The sequence below is a fragment of the Acinonyx jubatus genome, chromosome A1, assembly GCF_027475565.1.
Source record: "Acinonyx jubatus isolate Ajub_Pintada_27869175 chromosome A1, VMU_Ajub_asm_v1.0, whole genome shotgun sequence".
Lineage (NCBI taxonomy): Eukaryota > Metazoa > Chordata > Mammalia > Carnivora > Felidae > Acinonyx > Acinonyx jubatus.
In genome coordinates, this window is record NC_069380.1 from 79,197,563 (window position 1) to 79,207,805 (window position 10,243).

The 10,243-nt window shown below is 47.2% G+C and overlaps 1 long non-coding RNA gene across 1 annotated transcript; it reads left to right on the top strand.

Moving 5' to 3' along the window:
* The first annotated feature begins 15 nt into the window (after positions 1-15).
* Positions 16-7,870, top strand: LOC113601129 (uncharacterized). The gene is made up of 2 exons (XR_003422282.2): positions 16-354; positions 5,339-7,870. It is a non-coding gene; the product is annotated as an uncharacterized LOC113601129 (long non-coding RNA).
* The last annotated feature ends 2,373 nt before the right edge of the window (positions 7,871-10,243 follow it).

Genomic DNA, 10,243 nt, shown 5'->3' on the forward strand with positions numbered 1-10,243 from the left:
GGGGGCGGGGTGGGGGCGGGGCCTACCGCGGGCAGGTCTGAGGCCCGTGCCCGCGGACGCCGGGTCTGAAGGTGGGGCCTGCAGTGCCAGGGGGCGGGGCCTGGTGGGGCCGGGGCTGACTCGTGGAGCAAGAGCGGGCCAGGGAGCAGGGGGCGTGGCCTAAGCGGAGGCGGAGCCTGGAGAGCAGGCGAAGTGGCCTGGAGCAGGGGGAGGTGCCCAGCTGGTCCTGGGTAGCGGGCCTGGACCAGGAGGCCGGCCGGGAGTGGGGCGGAGCCTGGGGAGTCCGTGATGAGGCCGGGGGCAGAGGGCGGGGCCTAGTGGGGTCCCGGATGCGGCAGACGCCTGGAGCGGGAGGTAGGTCGGGAGAGGGCGGGGCCTGGGAGCGGGCGACGAGCCCGGGGGCAGGGGGCGGGGCCTAGCGCGGTCGGAATGGGGCTGATGCTCCGAGCCCGAGGCTGGCCGGAACCTGGAGCAGGGGGCTGGGAATGGGGAACCTGGAGCCGGGAACGGAGGGAGGGGACTCGGGAACCCGGAACGGGGACTTAGGACCCGGGAACGGGGAGTGCGGGGGCGGAGAGCCCGGGGGCCCGGACTGGGAGGCGGGGAGCGGGGAGCTGCGCCGAGGCGGATCCCCGGCCGCGCGGGTGGGGTCGGCTCTCAGCCGCGTGCCCCACCCAGACCCCAGGCCCCGCAGTCCAGACCAGCCTCCGCCCGGCTCCGTCCTCTCCAGGCGCCTGCCTGTCGGGCGAGCTTCGAGAGCAGCCAGCAAAACCCTGGAAAATCCTGTCCGTGACAATCACAATGGGAATCACAGTTTTCTTAACAGATTTTTTCCTCTTATGAGTAATACGTGAATATCAATAATTTCACTATCGAGGAATAACTACTATCAACGTTTATGGGTAGTTCCTTACAGTACCTTTACCACATAGTTTCGTTATATATATTATTTTTCCTTGTATATATTGCCTTTTTTCCTTTTTTTTTTTTTTTTTTTTTTTACAGAATTCTGAATCACAGTAATTCAACTTTAAGTAGGTAACCAGATGTCTGGGAAAATAATGGTGCATGAGATAGCACCTGGCAGCATTAGTTAATAAGAAATTAGGCACCTCGTGCCTAACAAAGGAAATTGTTAATTTATGGTATGAACGTACAACACATTCCTCTATTCGTTAAACAAACATGTTGATTACAATGCGAATGGAGCACTTTGGGAGGTGCCCCAGATGCAGTGAGGGAAAGCAGCAGTATATCAATTCAGGGGGTGATTAGTAATGCATGGGAAATATGAATGAGGCAGGTTCTGTTTCCTTTCCAGGAATTTATAATCTAGTAGATGAGGCAGGGAGGAATATTTCAGTAGGCGGAACAGTACCTTTTTTGTTTGGACCAGAAAGGTAGAACTATGCTGTAAACTCATTGCAAGCTTGAATTCTGGAGCAGACAGAATTCAACCATTTTTCTTTTCATACACCAGGCTGATTTTAATCTCATTATGTCTGTGAGATGTGCACCATAATGACTTCCATCCTTCCTGGGAAAGCAGCACCCCATTTTGTAAGATGCCTTGTCATCTGTAATAACTAGAGGGAGGGATTACTTATGCCTCTTTATAGTGCCTGCTGCAGTGGACAGAACTGAGACACAGATAAGCTGAGAACTTGCACAAGGACAAACGGTGTGCCTGGGGCAGAGCTGAGAATAATTGCCAGACCTAGTTTCCAATCCAGTTAGATTTTTTTAACTTTGGAATATATTTTGCATAAAGAGCCTTTAGGCCTAGGAAAATAAAGTAGGTTATAGTGGCACCATACTTAGAATGCCGTCTTTCCTCAATTAAGGTTACTTTCTGGTTTTCAGAGTTGCTAGGAGTATGTAGATATTTATTTATTTTTATGTACATATTTAAGTAGCTGAAATAGATCGTCAACCTAGATATGATGATGGGTCCCTAAGATAGCCTGCATGATAATTGTGGATGGAACAGTTATAAAGGGTGTCCAATGAGTACTCCAAATTCCAGTGTTCTGGTTGGTTGGTCCCAAGTTTTGCCCAACTCATTATTACCAATTATGGATTTTCTTTGGGATTCTTGTTTTTACAAAGCTCTGGGGCAAAGGGAGGAAACCAGATTCATCACTCATGTGCTTTGATTTATTTGACAAAGCAACCATAAATAAGTGACAGAACATTCTATTCTTGACCAAACTACTCTGTCTCCCCCAAATTTTGACTAGGCTTAAATGTTCGGATTTGTGTATTTGTCTCTGCATTGTCCAGTTTTAGCAAGACTCCTGCTAAGTTGGTTGAGCTAGAATTCCCATCCCCCATATCAGATCGTCTTTGATATCTAATCAGTTTCTTCACCCCCCAGCCACCCCCAAGTGGTGTTGTCTCAACCCAGCCTGCCTTCAGCAAGAATCCTGCTGGGTCAGTTTAGCCAGAACCTGATGGTTAGCTGACCCTGCTGTTTTGTCATAGTAATTTTCCACCCTCCATCGCCCACCCAGGGTAAAGAAGTTGCCCATGCTGTTCTCAGAGCCGAGTCCGATCTCTCTCCCCAGAGTCCGATCTCTCTCCCCACTGCAAGCAAAAGTGGGGTCCTGGTTCCCACTTGCTGTAGCCTCCTTGGAGTACAGTCCATCTTACTATGCTTTAACACGTCTCACTAAACGATGTTTTTGACTAATAATCTTTTTCTTTAACATAAGCAAACTTGTGTATTTGAAGAGGTGATTCGGAAATATGAAAGAAAAGAGGAAGACCCAAAATCCCAAAGTATCAAAATAAGGTAACACAACCCCCACGCCCCCCCCCCCCCCCCCCCGCCCCGCACTTAGGATTGCATTGTGTGAGAATTGCTTAAATGGGCTCAGGTGAAGGCACGTCCCAGTCAGAGGTGCGCAGAACTGCCCACACGCTGTGGAGACATCAGTGGGGCTGTTTTCACACTTGGAACAGGACATAGTCAACGCCGTGTCATGGGAGGGGAGACTGCAGAAGAAAGCAGGACCCAGGCTATGCACCACGCTAAGACACTGTCCTTCATTACTGCAAGTGAGAGGCTTTGCTGTGATGCCAGGTGATGGGTAAGGGCTCAGAGGAAGACCCACATCCGATTTGCAGCTGGCTGTGTGTGGGTAGCCCACTGGGACGGTGCCCTCAGCCTGGGCTGCAAAGTGGGAGCATAGCCTTACTGTTCTCTCTCGTCCATGACCCCCCATCTACCTCCCTCCATGGGGCTAGATCCATCTTTTAAGAAGGCAAATACACTTAAAATTGGATACCGAGCAGTGTCTCGGTCTGTTCCAGCCTACAAAACAAAGTACCACAGACTGGGGGGTTGAAACAACAAACTGGAAGACTGCGAGTCTGAGATCAGGATGCTAGCAGGGACCCTCTTCCTGGATCACAGATGACATCTTCTTTCTGTGAACCCACTCAGTGCAGAGGGAACCACCTCTCTGGTGTCTCTTCTCTGCAGGGCACTGACCCCATCATAGATGTTATCCCACCCTAACCACCTCCCAAAGGCCCCACCTCCAGATAGCATCACGTTGGCCTGAATTTCGGGGACACAGGCATTCAGTCCGTAGCAAACGACTTCCCAGACTCCTGTCATTCAGATACCACTTCCACGTGGATTTTTACCACTTCTGCGTGGACTTTTGTATCCACAGAGGATCTGTGCTATTAATAATTTTCTTAAAATAACTTAATTTTTTGGAATTACTGACTTTACGTTCTCTTTATTAAGAAAACACCAATGAGTTTATGGTGCCAACTACATTTTCCTCATTTAAGCAAATCCACAATAAAATAACACATGTTCACATGCTTCCCAAATCAGTTCCCATGGTTGGTGGTGCTACACCACACTTTGGAAATTGCTCCTTGGGAGCAAAATCCCAGATCTGTTCCTTGGCCTGTTGACATGCCTACAGCCAGGGCCTGCCTGCCTCTCTGGACTTGTCTGTCCTCCTCACAGGCTGTCCAGGGAGCCCTTGAAACCAAGGGTGCTTCTGCTGAAGGCTCCCACCCCATCCCCAGCGCTTCTTTCCCCTGTTGTGACCAAATCATGCCTCCCTGAGTGCTTCAGAATGGACCTGATTTGGAAATGGAATCATTGTAGATGTAACTAGTTAAGATGAAGTCATAGTGGGGCAGGCCAGCCCCAAACCCAGTGTGACTGGTGTCCTTATAAAAAGGGGCATCTGGACACAGATGCACACGTGGGGAGAACACCATGAGGCAGAGATGGAGGGGTGCAGCAGAAGTCAAAGAACCCCAAGGATGGCCAGCAACACCAGAGGCAGGGGGACACCTGGGGCAGGTCCCCTGTCACGACCTCCTTGGGAGGTCCAGCCCTGCCCACACCCGGCCTCCAGAGCGAGAGGGCTTAGATTCAGGTTGCCCAAGCCCGGTTTGCTGGGCTTGATTGTGGCAGCCTCAAGACAATTGCCCAGGACACAGGCTTTGCTGGGGAGGCTCCCCCACTGCCCACTGCCCCCTGCCCCCTGCCCACAATCCAATCCAAGTGCCTCTCCTTCCAGAAGCCTCCACCAGGCAACAGCTGGAGCCTCCTTCCCCTCTACTCCAGGGTTCCCAGGTGTCTGGCATTTTACTTTCCTCCCACCCTTGGATGAAAACATTCAAAAACCCAGCAAGTAAATGTTACTCATTTTTAGTCATAAAAACTTGATTGTTAACAGGCCTTTTCTGAGATGGCCTCTCCACTTCCAACAGGCCTCTTGATGAGTAGAAACATGCTCCAAGCTTGCTTCTGGTGGCTCCAGGTGGGAAGGCAGAGAGAGGTGGCCTCTCTCTGCTCTGAAAGGGAGTCCCCAGGCAGGGCCCAGAGCTTGCTCTGCAAACCAGTGTCCTGTTGAATAAAGTACTGGACGGATGCCTTTCTCTCTCGCTTCCTCCACCTCTGTCTCTATGTCTGTCTGTCTCTCCATATTTCCATCATTGTCTCTCTGTCTCTGTCTCTTACTCTCCATCATCACTGTATCTTTCCTGTGAGGACAGAGCCCCACCCATGCTGAGCCTACAATACAAATTTGTTGAGTGACAGGAGGCTAAAGGCTGAAACTCAGATCAGTTGGCAGCTCCTTGTCAGGAAGGGAAGACCTGCTGTGGACCAAGGATGTCAGTTATTGAGCATCAAGATTCTGGAATCTTACTGATTGTCCTGCATCTTACTCCTGTCTTGTGAAAAAAGTGATTAGTACTGTAATGGGAAAAATTCATTTTTTTTTTCCTTCTGATGTAGAAAAAAACCCAGTTCTTCCTCACTGTGTTTCTTCCCCATGTGTCTCCTTTGCCTTCACAGAGAACACTTCGCTTCTGATGCTTGTGGTCACCAAATGCGTGGAGGTTTTTTCCCCCACACAATTCTCTCTAACACCAGCTCAAGTCTGACACCATCAACCCGGAGATGGGACCAGACCCCACAGGTTAAGGGCTCAGCCCCACAGGACTGCCCCGACCTCCACTTCAGCTGCCACTGTCCCCTGTGCTTCTGACTGACTCACTACAGACGGGAGGCTCCCACGAGCCCCTCCTAAGGTTAGTTTGCTAAAGCAGCTCACATAATTCAAGGGAACACTTAGAAGTTTATTAAAGGACATGAAAAAAAACCCCACAAATCAACCTCCAGGTGAAGGGATGACAGGAAAAGGTCAGGAAGGGGCTCAAATCCACAAACCGTGAGATCATGACCTGAGCCAAAACCAAGAGTCGGATGCTTAACCAACTGAGCCACCCAGGTGCCCCAATGACTTCAACCGAACAAAAAGGACCAGAAATAAAGTAAAAGATAAGCTATAGGTCCACGGAAATAGACTGCAAGTCATTTAACAAAGGACTTATATTCAGCATATACAAAGAACTTCTACAAATCAAGAAGAAAGACATGAACAACAAAAATGGGCAAAGATATGAATAGGCAATTCACTGGAAGGAAACACGAATATCCAATAACCAAGACATTCAGTAACCAGTGATTTCTCCTGTCCTACTGAATGGATTAATCCTGTCCACCGGCAAAAATTTGCATGGATGCTCTACCTTAGGACAACAGCTCTCTTTCCCATATGTATCTTTCCAGCGACTGTGCATATTTCTATTTCCCTTCTTCCCTAATGTCAAAGAATTTATATATAGTTGACACTTGAGCAATGGATCTTGGGCACTGACCACCACCACACAGCTGAAAATCCACATATGACATTGACTGCCCCCCTCTGCAACTTTACTACTAATAGCCTACTGCTGATCAGAAGCTTAACCAGTAACATAAACAACACAGATTTTGTGTCCTATGTACTATATACTTTATTCTTACGATAAAGTAAGCCAGAGAAAAGAAAACCTTCTTAAGAAAATCACAAGGAGGAGGAAATACATTTACAGTGCTGTGCTGCAAAAGACCTGTATGTAAGTGCACCAGTGCAGTTCAAGCCTGTGGTGTTCAAGGGTCAGCTGTAGTTTTTGCCTTGCACTCCAGCAGGGCATCAGTCCCCAACAGTCCTGTGGAATAGCTCCTGGCAAACTCATCACAGCCTCCGGGTTTGCCAACCCACAGTCTCTGCTAATCTTGTGTTTCAGGGTGTGGAGTGGCTGGGCAGCTGGCTCCTCTTGGGAACATGATGTCCTGGCTTCTGTGACTCTGCAGCTTTCCTGTGCAACCTCCAAATGCTCAAGGGCCCCAGGCCTCAGTCCTAGGCCCTTTACTCTCTTTACTTTCTTCCTGGGCAATCACATCGAATCCCATACCTTCAAGTACTGTTTACATACTGATGATTCCTAAATTCATGTCTCCGGCCTGGACCTTTCCTGCAGCCCAGACTCATAAACCCAGCAGCTTAGTCCTTATCTCCATTAGGATCTCTCCTAGACAACTCCACTGATGCCCCAAATGGAATTCCTGAGTCACCCCTACACCTGTTACTCCCACTCACCACCCCACCCCCACTCTCTGTCTCTGTGAAAGACCCAGACATGTCTACCCAGGGGCTCACGTCCAGCACCCAGGGGCCAACGCTATGCTCACAGTAGATCTCAGTGGCTCTACCTCAAATATGTCTTCAGTGCACACGCTTCTTTCCATCCCTACCACCCCAAGCCATGCTTTCCTGCTTAAACCAGTGTGACTGCCTCTTGGCTTTTCTTGTTCAGGATATAAATCCAACAATGGCTCTGGCTTAAAACCTGCCAGTATCTTTTCACTAATAGTAAAAGAATATCCACATGGCACAGACTTGAATGTCGTTAGTAAGATTGTGGAACTGAATTTAACACTTTATTTATATTTTAAAAATGTTTTAATGTTTATTTATTTTGAGAGAGAGAGAGAGAGTGCTTGCGCAAGTGGGGGAGGGGCAGAGAGAGAGGGAGAGAGAATCCCAAGCAGACTCCATGCCGTCAGTGCACAGCCCAACGTGGGGCTCAATCTCATGAACCATGAAATGATAACCTGAGCTGAAATCAAGAGTCAGACACTTAACCAACTGAGCCACCCAATCCCCTCAATTTGACACTTTATTTAATTTTAACTTATTTAGATTTGGATTTAAAAGCAATTATTGGCAAAAATTTAAGAGTCTAAACAACTTAAAATCAACTTGGATATGAGTACCTGCTCTTTCTACTGTAACCATTGTGAAATGTAAACGCAGATCAAATATTCCCAGGGAAAATGTAGCACTCCCATTGAGACATGCCGTACCTGTAAAATGGACCCCGGATTGGTAAGAGTAAAAGAATACAAAACTCTTCATGAATGATTTTTAATATGGAGTGCATATTCAATTTGTAACATTTTGGATACGTTGGGTTAAATAAATTATATCGGTCAAATGATTTTCACCTGTTTATTTTTACTTTTTTTTTAGCGTGGCTCATGGAAAAATCTTCCTTATATACGTAATTCTCACATTTTGTTTCTATTGGTCAGCTTGGCATGTATTATCTATCCATAAATCAATGTAAGTAGTTAGTTTTTTGTTTTTTTTTTTTTTTTTTCTCTTCTGGGGAATACCAGCAGTTTCTTTGTCTGAGTGCTGGGCTTGACCTAAGGCCTATTTTGAAGAAAGGAATGAGTATCTTTGAAGAGTAGGATCACCAGCAGATGGTAAATGCTCCTGAGGACTCGGGAGGAATGAGAGCCTGAGCCCAGGCCAACCAACTGCTCTGCCCCACGGTGGGCACCTTCTCCCCTCCCCCAGGCGGCACAGGCAGCATCCTGGACTGTTCACAAGGTGTTTCTCTTTCTCTTCCTCCCTCTCTTTTTGCTAAGTATGTGTGGTTGAAATTATATAAGCTAAATGCAAGTAAGTTAAATATGCATGGGATATGAGGCAACTTTCAGTTTAAAATAACTATAATGTAATCTTGTAACTGTTTATACTTCTAAACAGAAGTATAAATAGACATACCTATTTTCGCCCTATAAATCGATGTGAGAAATGGTTTTTCACCTGTGAGTTTCTGGGGGGTGAGATGTTAGGGACAAATATTTTTTAATATGTCTATAGTACTTGACTTTTCAATGTTTATTTTTGAGAGCGAGAGAGACAGAGCACGAGTGGGGGAGGGGCAGAGAGAGGGGGAGACACAGAATCCAAAGCAGGCTCCAGGCTCTGAGCTGTCGGTACAGAGCCTGACGTGGGGCTCAAACTCACAAGCCATGAGATCATGACCTGAGCCGAAATCGGATGCTCAACTGACTGAGCCACCCAGGCTCCCCAAGTACCTGACTTTTTAAATGAGCATTTTCCGGTGGGGTGATTAATGGTTCTTGTAACAAAGTCTAGACATTACAGAAATACATAAAGTAGATAGTGAGATGAAGGTCCCTCATAATTCCACCCCAGTGATGGTCACACGTGTTGTATATGTTTACACACACACACACAAATATAAGTATTGTTACACATTAATCTACCCATGGTGTTTCCGGTAAAATAGACTCCTCTTACCCACAGTGTCTGCACCTAAACTTGGTAAATTTTAGGCAGCTTTCCATGCTGGCGGTAGGCATCCCTGCTGCCCTTTCTAAAAGCCACGTGGTTTGCCCGTGTGTGTCTGAGCATGATTTAGCTTCCTATCCTTTATAGATGAATGCATCTTTTTTTTTCTTTTTTCCAATTATGAGAGATGTTGCAGTGAATACATTTATATACAATTCTTGGCATACTTGCCCAGTTTTCTGAGATGGAATCCTGGTGGATTTTCTGCACAGTTTAATGGCTTTACATACATTTCCAAGTTACCATTCAGAAAATGTGGGCAAATTTACACTCCCACCAACGATATTTGAGCCTGCCTGTTTCCTCACACCTTGGCCAATACTAGGTATTAATCGTATTTTTAACTTGAGGAAATCTGATATGCAGAAGCGATTCATCCAGCAAGTATGTACATCATTAACTTACAATTCTAAAAATATGAATGAGACTGCTACGGAGGGTCTATGTGTTTTAGGTTCCTGTGTGTTACGTATTCCTGCCGAGTTGCCAATTGGTTCGCTTGGGTTATTTGTAAATGTTCTGTTAATTTATTATTTTAAAAAAAAATTTTAACATTTATTTATTTTTGAGAGAGGGAGGGGGAGAGAGAGAGAGAGAGAGAGAGCGCTAAGAAAGGGCAGAGAGAGAGGGAGACACAGAATCTGAAGCAGGTTCCAGGCACCAAGATGTCAGCACAGAGCCCGATGTGGGGCTTGAACCCACAAACCGTGAGATTATGACCTGAGCACTCAACGAACACAGCCACCCAGGCACCTCTGTTCTGCTAATTTATAAGAGCCTTTTTTTTATATTTAAGAATACTGACTCTGTCATGTTACAGGGTTGTCTTCGCTATTTTAATGTCTCCCTTTCCTTGGCCAGACTCGTCTGCTTTATGCAGTCAAGTCTGACCACGTATTTTTCTTCATAGTTGCTGTCCTTGGAGTTGTGCTAAGAAAAGAATGCTGAGATTATGACAATATCCCTGTGCTAGCGATCGATTTATTGTGCTTCTGCTGTGGCGTCCACTCTGTCACAGTGGGTGGGACGTCCTGACGGGTTTTTGGTTGCCATAGACACAGCGCCCAGCTTCAGGAGTCGGGGCTGCTGGAGGGCACGTGACAAGGGACACCGCCCGTCCTGGTCTGGGAGGGCCCTGTTTGTTCCTTCACCCTTGCTCTGCGGGGTCTGTGGCGGTAGGACGATGGGCACACGCAGAGGGACAA